The sequence below is a fragment of the Gymnogyps californianus genome, chromosome 2, assembly GCF_018139145.2.
Source record: "Gymnogyps californianus isolate 813 chromosome 2, ASM1813914v2, whole genome shotgun sequence".
Lineage (NCBI taxonomy): Eukaryota > Metazoa > Chordata > Aves > Accipitriformes > Cathartidae > Gymnogyps > Gymnogyps californianus.
Window position 1 is genome coordinate 98,042,617 of NC_059472.1, and position 23,554 is coordinate 98,066,170.

At 43.9% G+C, this 23,554-nt stretch overlaps 1 protein-coding gene across 1 annotated transcript in view; it reads left to right on the top strand.

Annotated features, from left to right (window-relative positions):
* The window catches only part of ATXN1 (ataxin 1), a 351,291-nt gene that overhangs the window by 252,182 nt on the left and 75,555 nt on the right, over window positions 1–23,554 (top strand). Inside the window, exon 7 of the mRNA XM_050890766.1 lies at window positions 11,681–11,804. The gene's annotated coding sequence lies outside the window, so the exon portion shown is untranslated. The remainder of the gene's footprint in view (window positions 1–11,680; window positions 11,805–23,554) is intronic.

Below are 23,554 nucleotides of genomic sequence, written 5' to 3' on the forward strand. Positions count from 1 at the left end.
TCCTAGCCATACGCTGTAGTGGAAAGCCAACCCCAAACCCTGGTGCCAGAGAGGGTGCGGGAGGGGGCAATCTTCATGGACACTTCTGGCTCACTGAGCCCCTTGGGATGCCCACTGAGCCCAAGCTGCAAGCCTGTTTTTCTTCCAGGGCCTGGGGACGGCTCAAGTTTGTCCTTAACCCAGCCCTGTCCTCTGCAGCAAAAGCTGCTGGAGCAGGTGAGTGTAAGACCATTGCTGATTGAAGCTTGAGTGCTGCCGACATGAGAACTGGATGTAGCAGAGCTGTTCAAGCACAGCTAATCCACTTAAACTCTGGAGCTCATCTGCTGATCTGCAGGGTGACAGCGCTCTTAGGTGGGATAGCTAAAGAGGCTTTGGCTTGAGCTAGCGCTTCAGGGCAATCAAAACCTGCAGCTAGAGCTGAGGATCTGGTTACACTAAGTTGGCCCTGACCCAACCAAACGTGGTTAAAAGTGAGAGGTTAGGTGAGATAAACCCCTCTACTTAAGCCTTATCTTAGCTTGGGAGTTGATCAACGCGTTCAAGTGCTTTTCCAGTCTAACTGCTTTGATCAAAGGTAGGGCTTACTTGGTCTGTGAACTGGGATGAGCTTTGCCAGTAAAAGCCCTTTTTTTAACTAGGATAATTACACACACAGTGCTAGCAGGTAAGGTTTCTGCTTTAATCGTGTCACTGCACATAAGGGTACAGATCTTTTACAGGTAGAAAAACTGTGATTTCTGACGTAGTAAGCAGGGTTGGGTCCCACCTATGCTGTGGCTATTGGCAGCAGTGCAGGATGAACAGCTGGTGTTGTAATAGGATCTCTGACTACATTACTCTGTTGTCCAGCCTGTGACATGAGGGTTTTCACCTCAAAGAGGTGGTTAAAAAATTCAGGTCCATCTGACACACCAGCAGCAGTGCTGGCTGCAGGCAAGCCCAGCGTGGCCTTTTCTGCCACGCAATGGTTGGCAGGGGTGGCTGCAGCCCGCAATAGCAGGCAGTGGGCACTGCTCCTGCCCTGCCGCCATTTATTCTGGATAAAACCTTTCTTTGTTTGGTCTTACCCTTTTTTGTGGTTGAGGGGAAGGGAGGGGGAGTATGAGGAGCAGTGTCGGTATACATACACTGCTGAGTCCTCTACTGTCCTCCCTGTGCTACTAGAAGGTGTCTGCAGAGACTAAAACTTGGTTGTCTTTTGTGAAAAGGGCTCGTAATGTTCCTGTAGACCAAATTCTTCTCTGCAGCTAATCCTTGCTTGCTGCAGGGAGGTGTAAATGGGAGTGCTGCAAGTCCAGTCGATTCTGGTCCCGCCGCAAGCCACTGCAACCAGGGACCACTCTCATGTCACCCATGTACCACTCGTACCCCTGGGTACAGAGACCTGCTCCCTCCTTTTCTTCAGCAGCAGAAAGAGGCAGAAATGAAGGCAGGACTCTAACTGTCTCTGAATTTCAGGAAAGGCTGAAACTGGTCTGTTGGAATAAGGAGAGAACCAGGAAACAGGAGCACCTGTGTTGCATAGCTTTGGGCAGGTCAATTATCCCTTCTCCAGTGAAATTCCCCTTTGCATAAGGTATGACTAATAATACTCAACTTACCTTGCAGGGGTGTTACAGAGTGTGCAGTTAATTTTTTTTTTTTTACAGTGTTTGTAATATGTAAAACCCTAAATGAGTGCAAAGTATTATTGCGATTTAATTTTATTGAGGGTTAAACATTGGTGACGTGCCCAGCTGAGCATTCGCTGGCAGTGAGCTAGGCAAGTGACCAGCAGCAAGCATGTTTGGCAGCAAGCAATGGACAAAAAAGGAAAACGGGGCTAACTTATTCCAGTCCTACGTATTTTTTTTTTCTCTCTTTCCACCATACGTTTCCCATGAAGCAGATGGAGGTGATCAAAATATCAAATTGGAACTCTATATTTTAATAGACTTAAATTTTACTGTATAAAAGGCAAATAAAGGTTAATGGCATGAAAATTTGTCTGTAGGAGGGTGAGAGAGTGGAAGTGCCTCCAAGCATGCCCTGAATGGTCCTTAAATATTAGCTTTCAGAAACAGATTGTACCTGAGTAGTTAGGTGGCTGATTTTTCACTGGGGGGGTAGCATGCCAAGGGTGCTGGTTCCTGCATGTTTCATGCTGCTGCTGATGAGGGTTTTGCATTGGACTAAAAACATGGAGGGAAATCACTTGGACAAGGTTGGTAGCCCATGGCAGCAGCATGAGACAGGGGGTGTGCAGGGGGTGTGTGTGCAGGGGGTTTGTGTGCAGGCGCACGTGTTGCGGGGTGCTCCTGAGTTTGAAACATGAGTCAGTGCCAGACTCCGACGTGTTTCTGTGTTAGAGCTGCCGAGTGTAAGAGAGGGAGAGACAGCGTGTGTGATTTCTCCAGCTTGCTCTAATTTTGCGTGAAATGGGGGCTTTCCAGTGGTGGGGTTACTCCAAGTGTGATCGCACCAGCAGGTTTCACGTTGCACCTCGACGTACGTGTGCCTCCCATGCATTTTGTTACTGCCTGCTCATTCTCGTTAATTTTTATTAGGTGTGAAATGCAAAGGCTTGTCCTAATTACCACTGGTAGATGATAGCACAACTGAATAACAATCTTCCGATAATCAGGGCTAACTTCTGCCCTCGGATAATTACACACCAGGCTCACTGGAGCCGGTGTATTCCTGGTAGGGAGGAAGGATTTGGCCCGCACTTTCTCTGTATGCATTAATTCGATGTCTTTGCTCTGTGACAGTGTCCTGAGGGACAGGTCCAAAGGTCAGCGAAGCAGAAAAGGATCTTTCCAGTGTCTTTTTGTAAGCTTTGGGCCAAAGTCTGCATCCTGCCCTTGCTCTCATTGCATTTGAAAACGTTGCTTGGCCCTGGATTTTCTCAAGGTTTGCTTTCTTCCCCAGGTCTGAAAGCTGTCATGGTCCCTTACCCAAACATAGTGACAGTATCAACTCCACAGTTAACTTCTCATTTAGTGGTGTTTCTGAAAATAACAATTGCTGCAAGAAAACAAATGGTAGAGATGCAGCATATGTTGCACATAATGATAATTTATTGCCTTTTTTTAAAAAATTACAGTATAAAATTTAGGGAGCAAATCTCAAATCCTGTGAAATTCATGGTGCAATGCCAGTTTATTTGAAAGAACCTTACATTTGTCCCTAAATCTTACAAGTCCTTAACTATGATTTCCTTTCTCGCGTGCCACTCACCTTTAAGATGATATTCCTTTTTTGGCATTATTAATTATCATTATTGTTGTTGCTGTTATTACTCCAGGAGATCTGTATGGAAGGAACGCTGAAATCTGGATTAAAAATAGCATTTTCATGTCCTCCCACTCACTGTACTTCGTGCACAGAATGCCTTTTATAAATGCAGACTTGCTGCTTGCTAGATAAAAGAAGCTGTCACTTCATTTCCATAATGAAGTCGTTCCCAGGAGAATTTCATTGTTTTAGCAATAAAATTTTTCTAAAAGGCCTTTTATTTTGCCTGAGAAAGGTAACAGAAATGAACTTCTGAGTGGTTATTCCACAAAACAATTAGGAGAAAGCAAGACTGTCTTGATTTGATGTAAGGAGATTTGTATGTGTATGAATTCCCTTTCGTGTAAGATGAGAATGAATTCCTAACTGAAAATCAAGTTAGAAACACCCCCCCACAACCTTACACAAAATCACAATTTTTTTTCTTTGCTCGCAGAAACATCACACGTCTTTATCAGCACTCTCCTGAATAAATTTGGTCGTATCCTTAAGTTCAGCTCTATTTCAAAAGGCACTTGCATGACTTCTGATTCAGATGCTTTCCTGAATTAAAAGCAGTCATGGATAATCATTACCAATTATTACAGTGCATTAATTTTGTTACACAGGTATGTTCTTATGCTTGGGGAGGAATGATCGCTGTATGCAGTATTGAGGCTGAGCGCTCCTTGAAGTGGGGACCATGCTTTTGCTGTGTGTACATAAGTTATCAAGCACGGTGGCAGGCCCAGTCCCTCCTTGCCCGCATGCAGCATGCTGCCATGGCCTCTCTCACTGCTTCTCTGGCATTTTTCACCCCTTTTCTTGGCTGGTCTGTGTCCCATGCCAGCATGATGTTCCTTTTCTCTGAATGCTGAACATGCTAAAGCATGTCAGAATTAGAGCATCAAAGAAGTGCTGATATAGAAAGCATACATAGTAAGCAAAAGGTCCTACGGCTTGTGTTTAGTTCTCTCCATTTTTTTCTTTTTTTGGGGGGGTATCTCTCATTTGTCACCCATTTTGAGCCATGTTTGCGTTTTGCTAAATATGAATCAATGCAATTACCACTTCAGTCACCATAGACAGCCTGCTACTATAGGTAGGTACACATAATCAGGAACAAAAGGGAACAGGAGAAAAACATTTTCTTCATAGTCAGGAAAGCCTTTATAGATTTGGCATCACACTTAAAATTGCATTGTATTAAAGAAATGCAACAATTTTGGAAATTATTATTTATAGGAAGGTTTGTGAATTCAGGATGTGATATTCTGAGTCACCCAACAGCAAACATGTTTGCACTCCGGCTGGTGTGACTCACGCTGGCATTTGTCTTAAGTGTGGCAATTGTTTTAGCCCTCTGCTTGGTGCACGATGAATGAAACAGCTGAGGTCCCCTGTTGCAGATTTACTACGTGCAGCTATGCTGGTAAATCGCAGGCTCAGCTGTAGAGTATTTCCTGTAGCGCGCACACACGCGCACGCACATGCACATACACACACATCCACATGCGCACCCCCCCCCCCCCCCCCCCAAGTAATACTTTACTTTTAAATACTAGATTCATAGAAAGGAAATGCATAATTACAGTGCTGGCTTTTGCACCACATAAAGCAGCCCACATCAAAAGATGTTTGCCATTAATGTTTCAACAGGTAATCTCTGGATTTACTGCCAAGCTGTGTTCCTGTTACTTAGCGCTTGGTGTCGAAATCATTGAAATCTTTGTTGTAAGCTAGCATAGTCATTTTAATCCTGCAAAAAAGTTAGTCAATAGTGCCTTTGTTTTCCAGCACTGTTTTTCATGTTGCATCAGCAGCGCAGAAGACGTGGCCGCGCTGGAAGCGGGGAGAAGGTTAAGGGTGGGTTCTGGGCTGGCTTCCTAAGGAAGCGAGGCTCACGTGGTGGCATTGTTTGTGCCTGTGCCCGCGTGTGTGTCCCCGGCCTGGCGGCTCGTGTTATTCGGGTCCTCCTCAACCCAACGTGCTGCATGGGTAGAGGCTACGGGGAAGCTGCTCCCTGAAAGCTTTGTGTAAGTAGGCAGATGAAGAGCTGTGGGAACCTGTGGCTGAGTCCAGTGAGGCAAAGGCCATGGCCCCAGCTCAAATCTTACTCGCACCAGGGAATCGGTATGGTGGGCATCCTCTGGGATTACTGCTGCCGCCAAAGATCTAGCCTTTTTGCTGATATTTGTTAATGCCCAGAACAACCCACAGAACTGTCTTCTTCAGGTGGTTTATCTTTGGCTTGTTAAAATATTGCAGATAAACAGAACCTCAGCTGTTTGTTTTGGTACTGCTATGCTTTGGGACTCACAGCTTTTGGATTCCTTCAACACCGTCTGTTTGCAGGAGAGCTGTGGCCATCGTCTGTGAGATGTCTGTACATTTAACAAAGGCCTAGCCCTTGAGCTCGTTCTTGTCTGTAACAAGATAGAAGGGTGCTGCAGTTCTTCAGATACGCAGGAGGCTCATTGTCTCAACTCAGGGCTAAGCTGCATTTTTTGCATAATAGCTTCCACAAAAGAAAAAGAGAAATATTTATGTCGTGTAACAGAAGCATCCAGAGTGGTTATTTTTATTGCTTATATCTGTTCAACATCACTGGCCCTGAGCCTGAATTATTATGGATGATTTGCATTCTTTTTCCAATCTCTTCTGCTCAGAAGACCTGTAGGAATGACTGTGTTACAAACATGCAGGCAATAGAGTTGTTTTTACTTAAAACCTCTGTGTGAGAATGAAGAAAGTTGGCATGCTAAGAGAAATGTAAATCTGTGTTGAAATTCCCCCTCCTCCCTCCCACTATTCCTGCTTTGATAGCCATGAGAAAGTGGCAAATAGGGGGTGCTGATGTTAATGGGGTGATGGATTTTTATTAAAAAATACATCATTGATATCTGATAGGAGGTATTTGTGTGGTATTTTTCTTCTTCCAGTTCTGTACTGTTGCTTCTTAGACAAAACAACCTAGACAAGCTCCTGTTAGTTTTCTTTTCATCTGGTGGCATTGTGTGTTGCACCCACTGCCCACCTCTTTACTTGTTCTTTTAATATCTTATGCTGCACTCTCTTCGTGGGGAAAATCTTGTAGAATTTAGAAACTAAGCACAGTAAGTGAAGCACAGGGCTAAGCACAGTTTAACCTCAAGTCTTGTTGGAAAAACTGGGTATTACTGAAGTACAAGTAATGAGTATGGTTGTGATTGCTGTTACTTGTGTAAAGGTGATGTCTCAGAGGTCCTAGTCAGGTTTGTGTTTGTATTGTTATTAGGCATCGTATAAATGGAGAGTATGAGTTTGAGCTGGCGAGCATGTTTTCGTATTTACAACTGCCCCTGTGGTGATGAACCTTCATCTGTTTTCTGATCGCTTGTTCAAAGGTGTTGGGGTTAGGGAATGGGTAACGAGAGCAGCGGGGACCACTCTGGGAACAAAGTTGCTTCTATGGTTTCCAGATAACAGGTTTGGAAGGATGGATGTCCAGTGAGTAGGGCTGAAAAATCCCATTCCCAGTCTGCTTGCATAGGTTGATGCTAAAACGAAGGGCGGTTTACCTGAGCCTTAAGTTGGGAAAAATACCTGCTGTGGATGAAATAATGATGAATAATGGTTTTTTAGATTAAATCTTGGGACACAGATTTCTAGACGACTAACAGTTAATGTTAGCTGTGCAGAATCAGTGGTCATCTTCAGTAGTGGCTGCTGCACTGGAGCGTGTGAGCTGCAGCCTTACCCCTTCAGCCTCACGTGCTGGTCCTGTCTGTCTGCTGTTTGCAGACAGATGTTCTCGTCCTGCAGCACTTCATTTTCCTGGTGAGTAAGCACTCGCACTGGAAATGCCATTCACACAGGAAAGATGCGCCGGGCTGGGGCGGCCCATGGATGTGTTCATAGAGCTGGGGAAGGTAACGTGTATCTTTTTTCCCCTACTACAAATTGCAGGGCAGGATGGATTGCTTCCTTGTCTGAGCCCCATGATCTGCATGCTGTTTTTCTGGTTTAGGACCTGCAGGATATGCAAAGTGCTGACAACTTGATTTACTATTCCCTTACACCCAGATACAGTTATTCACCCTGCACAAAGTGGGTGTAACACCTTGTGAAGTTGGACATTTCACTATGGACCACATGCAAAGCCATGGGAAGTGCTTGTTTATGTGACAAAGCTGTGGAGAATCAAGATTCAGATGAGGAATGGATGTTAAACAGAAATCAGAGTGATGCCTGCCTGTTTTATGCAAACAAAACCTCTTTTGTGCTAAGGTGATATTCTTTCACCGTAGCCTTAAAGTAGGCATAATTGTGATTTAAGTCTTTTTTACACTAGCAGAACAATTAATGTAAAGATGACTCAGCCCCATCAGGAGCAGCCTTTGTACACTAGACAAAATGTCAGGAGATCTTCAGATGGGTAAAGTTTGGCATGGCTGGTGTAGAGAAGCTTTTCTTAACTTGAAATCTAAAAGATAGTTAATTCTTGGTTGGTTTGTGGAGGGTTTTTTTCATTTCCATTGGAATCTTTTCTATATGTGTAAAATCAGCTAAACCTGTTGAAAATCATTTAGGAGTTTTTTCCTGACGTGATAGATGATATGCACATTAGGTAATTGAAACAGCACACGCTCCAGGAAGATACATCCTTGCCTTTCCCATTTGTGGTGGGGCAGGATTGAACCTGCCTAGAACTATTTCATGCAGAGGGAGAATAAAGGAGGAAATGAATTACAGTTTTATTTGAGTTGAAGGATTAGTTGTGGGATAATAGCGAACAACGAAACAAGTTGGGAACAACGCTGCCGTCTTTTAAACAGTTTTATTAGCTTATGCTGATTTGTGAATTAGGAAAACCAAATTACGTGATGCAAGAGAGCAAGGAATGGCAATTAAAAACCTGCAGGAAAGGACTAGAAAAACAGTGATCTCTCACTGCCTGCTCTTCAAAGCAAGATGGAGAGCATGACCTTTTGTTGGAATAAATACAGGGTATTGCACAGAGCCGACTTCTGGTTTTCAGTTTTGCCAATTTGCAGTTGCTTGCTTGTACGATGGTTCTTATTTGTTGATTGCCCTGGGGTCCAATTTTAGTATCTAAATACTTCCAAGAAGTACTTCCATGTTCTTTGATTTGAGGTCTGTTCATCTCTCAATTACACGTCTAATCTGTCAACTCAATGTCCTTTTTAGCACTCAAAGGCAGGGCTGTGCTGTGATATTTGAATAACCATAATGCTGTGGGACCATGAAAAACAGCTTCCTTGTGTAACACTTCCCATTTATAGCCGAGATGTGATCGGTAACCGTGTATGTGATAATAATTCATTGATCGTGTTGAAACTTCAGTTGCGAAGCCTCGTTAAAACCTGGTTGTACTGCAAACCGGCCTTCCTTGATGGTCCCTCTAAGTTATGACTCTTTTGTATGTTCCAAGAAGAGCATGTCATCGCAGCCCATCAAATCGGTGTAGCAAAAAGATCGTCCCAATTAGGGAATGAGTGCTCTCCTCTTCAGGCGAGGATTGTGCTTCAAGAAGCAGCGTATCTCCCTGTGTGTCCTGAAGTTTATGCCATGCCGTCTTTCAATCTTAAGCATAAAAATGTCTGGGAACATTTGCAGGCAGACGTGCCTTACCCCTCGCAGAAAGAAGTGCCTACAGGTAAGGTCAAGTGAGCAAGTTGTAGCAGATTAAACTAGCTTGTGAATTTACAGTGCATCATCTGCTCCATAATGACTGGCTGTGTGCATGGTGCAAAAGGCACCCTATGGTAAATACAAGGTCTCTTGCCCTTTTTTCGCTGGGGGGTAGGCTACCTTGCTTCATGTCATCTTTCCTATGAAATAAGAGTGCATGGAGAAGGGTATCTGCCACAGAGCACCACTGCATTGTATCGCACAGATGCTGCTTGTGACTTGTTCCCATGTCCAAGCGCTGGCAGGTGTCTGCAAGACAAATTCCAGACTGATAGCAAGATAACTGCATAGTTAGCATGCAACGCTTGCTCCTGTTTCGGTGATTGGAGCCCTGGTATAGGCAATCAGAGCCTTGTTTAACTTGAACAGGATCAAAATCCTTAATCCTGCCTGTTGAAGTTAGTGGAGGGACTTTCACTGAGTGTGGTGGGTTTCAGCCCGGTGTTACGCAGCTGACTCTCCAGGGAGGCTCAGAGGATTCCGTGCAAGCAGGAGCTGCAAAATCTGGTATGGAAGACAAGGTGCGCATGGAGTAAACTTCCCTGCTCTTACTAAAAATAATTGGAAGCCATCTAATTTTGGCAGAAATGCTAAATATTTTCTCGTAGTCCTTTGGACTCCATTTTCGGGTTCCCCTGAATGTTGAATGACAAGAGATGAAGATTAAAAAAATGGAATTTTTAGATTTTGGGATTGCCAAATTACTGGGGAAAAGAACAGAAATAATTTTGAAAATGCCGAAATGTTTTGTTTTAACACTTAGAAAGAAAATGTTAACACTTAGAAACAAAATGTTTTGAGTATTTTGAGCATGTTTTTTTTTTTTTCCCCAATCTTGAGATTCACATAATTTAAAGAAAAAATACATGGCTTGAAAGTAAATTGGTTTGGGTTAAGCAAAATTTCGAGGGTTGACTTAAAAATAGGTTTGAGGCTTTTTCCTCTTTTTGGTCTGCTTTCTAAATTTAAAAAGCCTGTGAGATCATGTCTGATGGTGTGCTTCTCTGTCAGATAAGCAGCAGAGTCCCATTTTAGTAGAGGAGAGAAGCTGTTGACCAGAGTCCTGGAAGTGAAGCCAGGGCCTGGGTGTCTGAAGGATCTTGAGGTTGCAGTGCCTCTGTCACACAGGAGCTGTACTTCCATCTCAGAGTTTCTTAAGCTGGGAAGACTTTTGTAACAGGTATCTTGCATTGCTACAGTCCATCAGGGAGAGGACAAAGACGCATGTAACTGGGACTAGCGGTCATCATCATCATTGGGAGTGCACCTTGGCAAGTCCCAACCAGCTGGACGCTGGTTCACAGACACTGCTCTGTGAGGGCTTAGCCTCAGCCAGGAAATCCAGGAGTAGTCTTACACCAAAGCTGGATCAGCTGAGCAAATATTGGTTTGGGTTTTGGAAGGTTTTGTTGTTGTTGCTTTGTATGTTCAACTAAAACAGACTGTCTCAGGGCTGTAAACTTTTTTGAATAGTTACCATTGCGTTGCCTTCCCTCTGTTCTTCACCCGTGAACTGCTCTTGTCCGTCTGTCTGACTTGTTTCCTGCCTTCGCGTAGGGTGAGATTCATCTGCATTCATCTGTAGCCATCTAATCTGAGCTCAGTGTCTAGACTCACTTTATGGAGGGAGAGAAGCAGACCTTTCTAGAGAGTGATTCATTCTGTCCTAAAGCAGATGCTTAAGATAGGTCAAATTAATCACTTTCTAGATTGCCCAGTTTCCTCCACTGAAAGTAAAGAGAGCTTGTACTGTCTCAGGTGTAGACTTTTGTTCTGCAGATGTTTTCGGATTGGGGACATGGATTCCGTCATAGCGCTGATAGGATGGGATCCGTGTGCACGAATCCTGAAGTTACATGTGAAATGTTTGAGTAGCCTTACGTCAAGGAGATAGGAAAGGTTTGAGGCACAAAGTGAAACTAAGAATTTAGGAAGCACAAGTAGACCATGGGAACCTGGCTGAAGGAAAAAATGTTCCATTTGGGCCCTGTGGAAATACACACTCTATTTTAAGTATTCTGTGTGGGGTTCACATAAAAATGAAGCACAGCAGTTTTCCCAGACCCCAGTAAAAAGGCTGAGGGTAGTCTGATACCTTGTACAGTAGGTCAAAAAAATTAAGAGTTGGTCCACAAAGAAATTCTGTCAAAAAATAAGCATGAAAGAACCGCACGATATTAAAAATCTTAGATGTGAAAAATACTTCCTACTGAGGAATAGCAAGTGTGTGTGTGTGTGTGTGTGTATTTTTGGTTTCAGTACTCCTCTGTTGCAATATTACAGATAACCACAGAAATAGATAGGTGTTTGCATCCCCTTAGAGGAGTTCATTGACAACAAAAATCTTCCTGTGTGGATCTCTCTGCACACCGTGGGCTTTGTTTGCAGACACTTTTCAAAACAACAAGCCCGAGTAGTTTTTTTCTTCCTCTTGTTATGGCAACAGAAGTATCCAAGAACTATTTTAATTATGTATCTGCCTCAGCAACTCTGAACTGGGTTTTAATTGTTGGTAATAAGAAGTACAGAGCAAATGACTCTTCCTATCCTAGATCAGTGTTTGACGTACACACTCTGTACTGGAATCTCCATCCTGGGAGCTCATTAAAAATACATTTGCTTCAAGGAGATGCAGGAATCAATTGTTCATTTGCTGAACAGCTCTATGGATTTTCCTCTTTTTATTCCTTGCTTTCCTTTCTTACTTTGTTTTGCTTTTCTTTTACAGCTCTATCTTACTTTATTTGAAAGAGGAAAGCCACCGAGGACCTGTGAGCAATCCAGCAGTTTCTGAAAAATCTTCGTGCTAAAGGATAATCCAGAATTCCCCAAAGAAGAACATAGTGAATGTTGTGAGTTCCTAGCAGCGATAATGTGTACTTGCAGTTGTGTCTCTTGGGGGGCGGTATCTGCACTGTAGTGTTTGCTCCCATCCCTGTGATGTACTGAGCATCTTTTCACTGCTGAAACCAAAGGCAGGTGTGTTTGGGTTGGGCTGCAAAGCCAGACTTGAATTTCTCTCCCTCTCTCTTTTTTTCTTTCTTTTAATGTCTTCAAGGGCAGAATAGTGTTATCTAAGGAAAGATGCTGAGTTTCTTTTCCTTGGACTGCTAGTTATTTAACACATTACCATCGCTTTTTAGTTAAATATGTAAGCCTGCATTTGAAGGCCTTGTGACTGTGTAGCCTAACAAGAATGAAAAATGTTATGGATAACAGTTCAGCAATCTACAGGTCAGATTCAGGAATTTTATACATGCTCATACAATGGTTGAAATTATTTGGCCACTTTCAAATTAGAGGAATGCAAATGTGGTTATTTGCGCCTGGTATTCCAAACTCCTGTTGCTTTGATCAGTTTGTTATATTAGTTTGAGTATTTTCAATACAAATGCTCCTCTCGGAGGTTTGTGTTCATGGGAATTGGAATAGCACACATTTCAGAGGGAAACACAGTCACATAACTAAGAGTGGCATTTAATAAAAGAAACTGTTCCCATGAGGGATGGTTAAAGAGAAGGCATAAATATTTTTATGTTCATTGTTTTTCTCATGAAGCCCACTGCTTTTCTGGGTTGAAATGGACAAATGTGCAGATCAAATGTAAACATCCTCACAAACAGAGGAAAACAAGAATTCTCTGCCTGCCAGGTTTGAGAATAATCCTTATTTTTGTCTTAAAAGGAACCTTGGGAATTTCAAAATTAGATGAGTATTTAAATCCTTATGCCCAAAGTATGCAGTGGTCCTTCAAGATGTTAGTAGTGGTTAAACAGCTGCAGATTCTTTCAGTTTGAGCAAATTAGTTTTTGCACTTTCCATAAATTTAGTAAATACAAATATGTTTTCTGACTGCTGGGCACGCCTTCTAGCTCCCTGAAAGTTGGATGCCCTCCTTTGCTCTGCTTTTTGCTTTGGGTTCAGGCTTTGGGAAGCAGATTGAGACAGAGTCTAAGCAGTGCTGCTTTCCCAAGAGCCACTTGCAAAATAAATGTTAGAGAAGACACTGAAAAATCTTCCATCATCTCTCCCCTTTCCCGCATGCTTTTATCTACAGTGAAATAGTTAACAAAGCTGACATTTGGAGTTGTCAGTTACTAGTACCACTAAGCTACCAGGTTAGTAACTCATTAAGATGAATAAGGGGCCTCTGAGACATGGAGCTTCTCACTGTCTATGTATCCAAGCAGACGTGGCCATATCAGCTTATTCCCACACTTTGAAGGACTTCTTTGAAACCACAAGGGCTTACTTTGCACGCTGACATCCTAGAGCAGAGGAGGGCAGTCTTAAATAATAATAATAATAAAAAACTGTCCTAGCACGCAAAGCTGTTGGGATAACAGGAGATGTTTGTTCAAGATGTTGCAATCACCTCCACTGATTGCAACAGCAGCACCACCTCATGCCGAGGAGAGCATTCCCTGGGTTCTCTAAGGTATGTGGTGTGCCAGATCAGCCAGATAAACTGCATGAGAGAAGGAGGCAATCATCAGCCATTACAGGGGATGGAGTATCTGTTGAAGATGCTGTTGGTGTGATTATTACGTTCTGCCCTGTCCTAAATGGTTTAAAATGAGCCCACTTAAAGCACAGCGCGGTGGTCTGCTATTGTGGTGCCAAAACCCCGAATTACACTGATGAGGCCCGGGTTTGCGCAGAAAAAGCAGCACTCTTCTCGCCAGGTACGGATGGAAAGAAAGTGCTCTTGAGAACGGCTCTCACCCTGGCATCCAGGACTGGTTTCTTTCGGGGAGTCATTCGTAGGTGATGGAGAGCTCTTTTGAAGTTCCTTGAGAGCGGCTTCTGCTTGGAGGACAGTGCTGCAAGAAGGAGGAGGTTGGCCAGGCTCCTCCTCTCCCCTCCCCTCTTTCCTTTATCCTCTCGGGGAGGCAAGAATACCAGAGATGAGGAGGGATGGTGTTTCTGCTGAAAGGAAATGCCAGCATACAGTGATTTTACTGAAAAATACTGTGCTCTCTTCCCTGAGTGTTTGCAGGGTGTTGTCACGTTGAGATGTGCGGAAAGCGATCAGACCTTTCCCATTGCGAGCGGTAGCTGTTCTCATCCCTTCCGACGCCTCCTCCTGCCACCCAGGCAAATTTCAGAGGAAGTGGGGTGTGAGGAGGGAGGGGGGCAGTAAACTGGGACCAGTGTCTTGTATCCACCTAGAAACTGCCTGTTTACTAAACAGTACAAATTTCTCACTTCATTTCTCCTGCTCTCCTCGTTCGGATGAAGCACATTTCTGGAATAACAGAGCTTGTACAAATCAAGTCCATATTCCTCTTTTGCAGAGAGAAAAAGGGATGTCCGGAGGATTTAAGGAGGAACGTTTATTTAGTTTAGTGAGGGGTAAAAACGAAGTGAGGCAAGGCTCCTTTCCTCTCACAGGGGGGTACCTTGCGAATTCCAGCATACGGTTTTGTAATTTTCTGGTAGAATTTAGGTATCCTGAGGTTTTTTTTCCATCCTGAAAACATATGCTGCAGCTTTTTTGGAGTGCTAGCCGCACAAGCACAAACACATTCTGACAGGAGCAATGAACAAACTCTTCGTGTTCCTCACTTGCAGGCATTTCTTCACTTTTTTTTTTGCGCTTATGCGAAAACCTCTGGCACGGTTTGTGGGAAATGGAAAATAAATCTCTAAATCCAGTATGTGTCAATAACTGAAATGTCTTCAGTTGATATCATATCTATAGCTGTTATTTTGGGCGAACTGCAGATGGCAGGATAGTAAACATCTCCACTCCTTGCTCCGACATGCTTTCCGTGCCTGCCTTCGGTGGGAACCTGCTGCCGTAAGGGCTGACCCCGGAGAGGGTCTTGGGCACTGCGGCCGCACAAGGCTTAGCCCCGGTCCCATACAATTTTTGAGCTGCTGCCTCCTTTCTCCACCCCTTGGCCCTCCTTGCTCCCTTCACCCTGGTCCTATCTCGTCCGTACTCCTCCTCTGGCTGCCGGCTGTTTTTCCTGGCACCTGGACCTGCAGCGGGGCTGCGAGCGACAGCTCCTGGAGCTGATGTCAGTGCCGCTTCCTGAGCCGCCTGGCCAGGCTGGCGGGAGCCCAGGCACACCCTCTCCCCAGAGCATCACCTTCTCCGCCTGCCCACAGTGCCGCTGCGGCAGCCCCTTGGAGAGGAGGCATACACCAGTGATGAAAATTGAATGTTAGCGAGCCTTTTACAGCAGTTTTCTGTGAGCAGCCATCTCCCGTGCCTTGAGCCTCAACGCCGGGTTTGTGGCGTGGTTGGAAGTGATGCCTGGTGTCTGTTCAAACAGTGATGAGCTGTGCACACCTTGGAAGAGCAACGGGAAGTTTTGACACATGAAGCCTTAATGTTTCTGAACGTCTTTGCTTTTGAATCACTTTGGTATCCGTATGCTAAACCACTTCATGGTTTTCTACAGAAATTACCAGGCTGCCGACAAAAGAGAGAGCTGCGTGTGTCCATTCTTCCAAACAACTGCCCAGTACGTGCCACTCGGTATTTATAGGGAGAGGGAAAAAGGGAAGAATCGCTGTCATTTGAGAAGTGTCTCTCAGAAATGGCAGTAATTTGTTCTCAGGCATTATTCTTCATGAAGAGCTACAGACAGCTGTAGCTTCCCTTTAAATAGAAATTGCACTCTGTAGGCATGCTATACATAGGGCTTCAGGTTTCTGACATTTCTCTGCCAAAAATCAGAAGTATTTCTCACCAAATAAATGTTTATTCAGAAAGTCTTATTTCCTGGCTTTTATTTCACATCACATGCTTCCGCCGGCCAGACAAGAACGGCTCAAGGCTGACATTTGGGAGAGGAAGCTGGAACAGTTTGGGTTTCTTGCAGGGCTTCAAAAAAAAGTGTCTGACCGTAACTCTGGGCCTTCAGTTTGGCAGTTTATTTTAACTGAAGAATATTGGATTAAAATGGACGTTGCAGAAATACAGCAGAGCTACTGTGTCTGGGCAGAAGCGAAGCGAGCAGTGGTAGGTGTTTCTGCACGTCAGGTCGGCTCACCCCCCCTCCTGGCCCCGAAGCCGCTGTCCTCTGAGGGCATGGGTGGCAAACCTGCCTTGGCGGCACACAGCAACCGACCTATTTCAGTGGTGCGGGATCCCCCATACGTACGGTCAGTGTATGGGCACCTACGGACAGCGCGTGAGAGCTGGGCTGCGTCTGCTTGCCCCTGCCACCCAGCAGAGAGGTGGCCAGGGTGGCTTTGAGTCCTGTAGAGGGACGTGCAGCGATGAGGCCGTAAGCCACCAGTGCTCAGGGACCGCCACAGGGCCAAATGCCTTTTTATTCATGTCTGTGCAGCTTCCTTGGATTTACCTCTTTCTTCTCCACATTCCTGCTCGTTGGCTCCTCGACTCACGACTTCCTAACCTGTCTTTTCCCTGCTGTCTTTTCCAGCCTGGACTGCTGAGCTTCCTTCTCCTTTGTCTCCAGGGCTTATCTGCTGGATCCATACTTTCCATTCAGTATGCCAGCCCCTACCACTCCAGTAGGTGACTTTGCTGTTGTAGCAGCCCCAGTTGGTTGCCTTTTGTAATCTGTGGCTATGCTGTTCCTGTCAAATCAAGATGTCTTCCTCCTCCCCCTCTTACCCCAGTTCTCCCCGCACCCCTAAGCTTATGGCTTACAGTATGCAATCCGTGTATTAAAATAATTTTTAGTTAGGTCATTCATTACTCTGTTGCTTTCTTCTCGGCCGATATAGCTTCCAGAGAACTGAGAAGTTGTAATTTCTCCAGGGCTAAAATCCAAGTCTTTGATAGGCAGGCATGATGCCTGGGGCCACTACATGTTGCTACCGGTTGTCAGCTTTGTAAAACTTACCCTGCAGAGCAAAGAAATCTGGGCACAAAGATTGTTCTCTTCTCTTACCGTGGCAAGCTGTAGTTTCCCAGTCTGTTCTGCCTTCCCTTCATTGTCTTCCAAGCAAATGGCTGTAAGATTATGACTCCCGTGTTTGGACTCAGAACAGCTTTTGCCTGAGCAAACAGATTTCTCTTTGGCAGTCACTTTAACTGCTGCCCCAGCTTTTCGCTGTCAGCTTTGTTTCATGATTTGGCATTAGAGAAGTCCAGGCAGTACTAGTGCATTGGAGCGAGTAAATGCAGCAAGGAAGGCAGGTGAATGCGTTTGTTAATGTTTACAATACCAGGATGGTTGCAGTGTGGTCCATGAGAGCAAAGCATTTCCTGTAGTTCAACAGTGTAGCTTGTGGTTGCTCTTATTTTTAACTTGGTGGTGTCGACTGGAGAAACTTCAGGTCCTTGCTTGCAGGACTCCTTGGTCCAAGAGACTTCCAGTGAAACCAAGAAGCATTGGGAACTAAGCCCAGCCTTTGCAGATTGATAGCATGGCATGAAAGCTGCTCTGGTATTTGCAAGTTGTGTCTGGGGTGAAGCTGACCAAAACACAGGTGTCCCATGCCTGTGAGAATATTTCTTCTGCTGCTCTTCTGCCTCTCCTGTTTCATTGCTGCTTTGTTGTGCTGCTATGTTAGTGAGCATCACTGGTGAGCTGGTTTGCTGCGCCCACGATGACCCTAACAGTATCTAGTAGCCTGCCGATGCTTCTCTCAAAGCTGATAATGTTGGTGGCAGCAGCAGGAGGAAGAGAATATAAATTAAGCTCTCCTAGAGGAGAGGGTTTTTTCCATTTTCTGTTCGGAGTGTGCATTCAAAAGGAAAGGCTGCTGCTACTGGTAGGTTAGTTAAAAGGGATCACAAGCCCTTTGTAGCAGAATACTGTTCTGATCAACTTGTTCATTCATATTTATTCCAGGTTTGTTTGCAGCCTGCCAGGCATGTTGACCCTGGATGCTTATGTTGGGAAGGAATATTAGATACTCTTAGACAAACTGGCAGTATTGATGCTATCAGTGTTCCTTCTCAGTGAGTTTTATGCTTCTGGTTGTTAATCGGCATTGCTGTTTCCAGCTGCAGACACTGATGAATGTTTCAGAGGTACCTGATGGCACAAAGGTCAAGAGGAGGAAGATAAAGAAGTAAGTTGCCAGGATTGCTCTTAGCTTCTTTCTCTGTTGAGGTGTCAGAACTAGAGACAGGCTAAGGAAACCTGAGATGCTGTAGTCTTTTATTTATTTCTAATGGGTTTTCCTGGTGGCTCTTTAAGTAATAGAAAAACCCTCCCCACTATGGCAAATCAAGTTTATTGCACTAGTGCAAGTTATTACCAAGTTACTGCACTAGTAATAGAAGAAATCTGGGGAGCGAGGGCTGCATTAGATGAGGAGAGGAAGGTTATTCATGGGTTTCTGTGCTAGGCAACCTTCAGTCAGAATTGGGGTGGTGATTTATAAATTCCCTTTGTCCTGCTTCCAGTGTTTGGACTGCAGTGAATCCTGCTAAAGCATTACAAAAGCTGTGCCAGTTGAAAGAAGCTGGGCAAAATGTGGTTTGGCTTCCCTGATGGGTGGACATTTGTGACCAGAGCTACAGAGATTCCTTGCAATGGAGAGGTGTCCGCAATGGAGGCAGCGGGCAAATTGTGCTTTAAGCCTTCAGCTGCCGGGAGTTTGTCTCTGGCAGATAAAACCTCTTTTCTCAACAGCCTGATTTAGCATTTCTGATACAAATAGTTCACAAAAAGAAACCTCAGGTAACATGAACCTCTGGTGAAGTAAAAGTGAGTTTGACACTCAGGGTGCAGCAACAGGAAGAGCACTGGGGGAGCTAAGACTTTTCATGTTCACAGTTAAAGTCTATTGGGTCTATTCTACATTTTTTGAAAGGAGTGTTGTTTGTTTTCTTGTAAAACCATGCACTGCAAGCGACTTTGTTAAAGAATCAGCTTCTTATGGGGAAAAAAACGCAAAATAATGTCTCTTTGTCCTTCAGTCTGTGTCATGTACTGCTGCTGTTTGAGGTGGGAAGGTCCTCGTAACTCATTTTTTAGTTAAGACATGTCTGTTAGATCCACAGTGAGAATTACCAGGATTCTTTTTCACTTTTACTAGATCCATTAAAATGTTTGTATAACTATCTTTATTCAACCTGAGGGATAGCCTGCAGAGTGATCAAGGAGATGTCAGTACAAGCACTTCCTTCTTGTTATCATTGACCAGTCAAACCAGTTCAACTGAAGGAGTTTGGCTTAGTGAGCAGTCCTACTGCTCCTGATGACATTCAGAGAAAGGGTGAGTGAGCTGCAGAACTTTATATGTCTTCATTATAGGATGAAGTCTCTTCTTAAATTAAATGAAGCAGGCAGTCTTCATTAGCTCCGGGTTTTCTTGTTGTTATTATTATTCTAATGTAATTATCACTTTTCTTCAGTCAGCCTTCTGCTTGCCTACTTACAAATAAAATCTTTCCATCTGGAGAGTATTTTGAGATGGGGAAGGTACAGTGAAGTAGTGAAACTATTGTTAGCACTGTGTTCTTCCTCCCCTTCTCTTCAACTACCTAGAATGCTATACAAGGAAATTGAAAAAACAAATACATGACAAACATAATAGGGTCCTCCTCTCTCAAAAAAGATTATGCAAAGGAAGACTGTTGAGTTGTCTGCCTAAGTGCATGCAATGGGAGAAAGCATCATACATGGATCTGTGAGACACCTGCAGTTCTTTGCTTCAAAAAAGCAGCATTAAGAACTGAGGAATCGCCCCACTCTGCTTGCAGATGACAAGACACATTGCTTCAGCAGTAAGTAGTTCTTGGGCATAATGAAATACCTGCTGACTGCAGGGAGTAAGAAAGGCTCAGTCACGATAGGTACATCTATTTGTGCATCCGAGCCCTGTGCAGAGATTCCCAACCTGACAAGGTGCTTTGCTCAGGCTAATTAGCCCCGCTTCTCCCCTTACATCTTCTCTGATTATGCTAATTAGACTGAGCAGGGTGCTGCCTGACACCAGTGAGAGTCAAACAAGTGTGTCTGTACAGCCTTGCCCTGCAGTGTACCCTATAAATGTCTGAGCCTGCTCAGCACAAGCCCATGAGTCTGTGCTGCGTGGCTGTGCAGCACAGGTGTTTCCTGGAGTTTTGTTGTATGTGCTATCAAGAGTCACTCAGCCTTGGGTGGCTTGCTGGGACTGCAGTAAAGGTACTACGTGTTAGGGAAGATCTTGAACAACTAACTGCCCGTAGCCTCCTTGCTCTCAGAAAAACACATGCTGCTAGATGTCTTCTGTCCTGTTTGTTTTGTTGCATGTGAATGACTTCCTTGGTTCTGGAGGTGGTGGTCTGGAGCTTCACGGGGGTGGGGGGGCAGTGAGGGGACAGAAGTACCCAGGCAGACAATCAGAAATGATGAGACTGAGGAATAAAAGTGTGAAGAACTTGGACTTTCTGCTTTTCATCCTATTTACGTGTGCAGGACTGGCAGAAAAAAGGGTTGGCAGGTTGAATTAGATTGTGAAACCTTGCTAATTAGCTGTGCATTCCCCACTCCACCTCTCCCTTCTTCCCAAGTGGGATTCTTGCAGAATGAAATGAGTGCAGGGATAGGTGACTTTCATAATTTGGTGTTTTAACATTCAATTCCAGCTTGTAGCTATTGCAATATAGGTAGGTTTGCTATCAAATACTGTTTCAAAGACATTGACTGAGCTTACAGAAGACAGGTTTTAGAAGAAACAATCAAAAAAACCCCAACAACCCCAAAATGACAACAAATAAAACTATTTTTGCTCATTATAGTAGAAATGGCTTTTTACACTCCTGACTGTTCTTCCTCTGACTGGCACCTTCCTGAGAAATGCAGTTGAGAATGAATGCATATGTATACACACATACACACATGCCTATCTATATATACATTGATCTTAGTGAGCCTGGGAATGTAAAAGCAAGTGCAAAAACGTATGCTGGTTTTGGCAAGTTGTTTGTTTTAGTTGCACAGTTTCCTGATTTTCTTCATTTAAAAGGTGCGTTAATGTTCTGTATATGAAGCCTGAAGTGTGATCGTTAGATCTCTTGTCAAAAGATGGATGTCCATGTTTCATTCCATATTGCCAAATGATAGTCCTCAAAATATCGCGTCAAGCCACTACCATGAATAAATAGCTGCGCTGTATTATTTTTGGGAGTAGCAGTTTCCAAGACAGTCAGTATGATGGCAACCATTAAGTGAGTAGAAAGTGTTTTGAAAGAGTAGAAAGAGCTTTGTTGACTGAAATGGCTGGGTCAGAGCTGAAAAGGAAGAGTTTGCTGTTTTAAAACATAGCAGACATTTTAGACATTCTTATCGGGATGCTTCAGTAACGCAGTTGTGTGAAAGACTGATAAGGGAACGTGCAATAGCAGCCCTCATAATTTAAAGTGCTCGATCTTGGCACGTTCTGTGGTAATGTAAAATAGTAATAAATATAAATCTCGTGTTCTGGAATTCCTGGGTCTGCTTATTAGCAGATCAGTGTGTAAACACTGGCTCAGTGTGTCTAGTACTAGAAGGATGTGTTTTGTTCTTGCGAAGGGATGTGTGCTGGCTCTGCACCCCCGGAGCGTGTATAAGACAGGCTAGATTCAGACTGAGCTGTATTCTGCGTTTTCTAGAGGAAGTCTGTTTTGTATAAACCACACATGAAAACAATACGTAGATAATTTTTCACTGTAATGCAGGTATTTCACCAGTTTTAAATCACGACTATTAGTTGCTGGTTTCACTCGAGCTGCCTAATAAGATGTTGCCAGGATCACCGTAACAGGACAGCTCAATCAGAATTGCAGATTTAATGTTGCTCCTTGGTCAGATTGGGACTGGCAGTTTCCAGTTTGCTCCCAGATCTGCACCCATTAAGTGCATGAAAACGGTTTGAAAGAGCGGGAAGAACTTTGTTCCTGAAATGACTGCACTGGGATTGAAAGTGGAGAGCGGCAGATGAAAGAGCACTGGACTGCTAGTGGCAGGGGACGAATCACAGCGTTTGCACCCCATGTCCCCTGTAGGCCTGTAGTAGCTGTTTTTTCTGTTACGAACTTGAGCCCTGAGCCTGCTTGTTGACCTGTGCATGCTCTTAAGGCTGTCTGGCGTGTCAGAGCTGGAGCCTCGAAGCAATAGGGAATGGTGTTTATCCGTGGTCAAAGAGGGAAACCACCATGCCAACACAAAGCTTGTTGTCTGATGAGACCAGCACTAAAGGTAACATGTAAAGCAGTGGCGATTGCTTCTTCAGGAAAGCAAATGGAAGCAGGATAAATGGTCCTTAATTGAGTTACAGTTGGTATTTTAAGGCTTGTGGCATAATGCATTTAAGCTCAGTGAAGGCATTTCTTTTTAAACGTTCCTTCAGGACTTCAAAATGTTGCAAAAAGCAAAGCAAACTATCTGATTGTGGTTGTGCAAAGCTGGTATGGTATTGGTGTAGCTGAAACTGAAATTGCACTCACATGAGTTCAGTCTCAGTGTCTGTATTGTGCTGGAAAACTCAAGTGATTTGGTATAGAAAAGATTTGTCATATTAAAGCATCCCTTTTTGGTTCTGTTTTTTTTTTTGTCTTTCCATTTTTGTTTTGGCGAAGAGGGTGTGGGGGATGAGGAGTTGCAGATTGATGATTGATTGTCTGTAAACTGTCTTACTGGAACGGAGACTGTAGGAGGCTTTCTCATGGCTCTTAGTCAGACCAGTGCCTTGTCTAAACAGTATTTGACCCTTGAAGATGCTACACGTGGCTCTCATCCAGCCTACCTGCCTGATCAGAGTGGATAGTATGGTCATGCTTGCAGCAGAGTGAGAGGAGCACTCATTTGGAGAACCATTCCCATGTATCAAACCACTGCATTCTTGAAAGTCTTTCCTTTCTGATAGCATCCTTTCACTTGATTTATTTTAATGTAATTCAAAGGTATACCAGAAAGGAGAATTTGATACCTTGATGAAGGAGGTCACAAAATGAGGGCAATGCTGTGTCCTGACATCACCACGTGGTACTTTTTGACATTGCATTGATATGCAATAACTTGTAGTGGTAGCTATGCAGCAGCTCAAAACAAACACTGCAAAAACTTTGATCTCAGGCAGTGTTTGTCACTACAAATGTAATTATCTGTGTGGACCATCAGTCTTAAGACTAGTAATAGCAGCAGTGTGGGAGAGCTTGTGGTATCCAGTCTGAGGCATTTCTATCCCGCTGATGTCAAACAGGCTGACAGCAGGTAGGAGACTGATGGCAGAGGACAAGTCTTGCTGGGTTCATTACTTGCCTTCTGTTTTTATGGTGGAGCAGGGGAGAAATAGTGTCCTTGATCTTTACCTGAAAACAACAAGAAAGGAGGAGATACAGAGGAGGATATGCAGTTAGAGAAATAAAGTGGCAATTCATGCTGCTCTTCCATACCATTTCTGGCATTAAAAAGTAAATTCAGTAATTCCTGTCTTATTTTCTGATTTTTTTAGGTTCAACTTATAATGATAGGAACATTCTTCCCTTGGTAAGAAGTAATTCCGATATGCAAAATTTGAAACCTAAGGCATAAGACAAGGGAAATTGCATTGTTTTAATAAATAAGGAATAATTTAAATGATTCCTGACTGAGTACGGATTACTTTATCCTTTCACATGCGAAGGGAACAAAGGAAAATGGTAAAAATTTGGCTGCGTGGTGCTTAGTTGCTGGCTGGGGTTAAACCATGACAC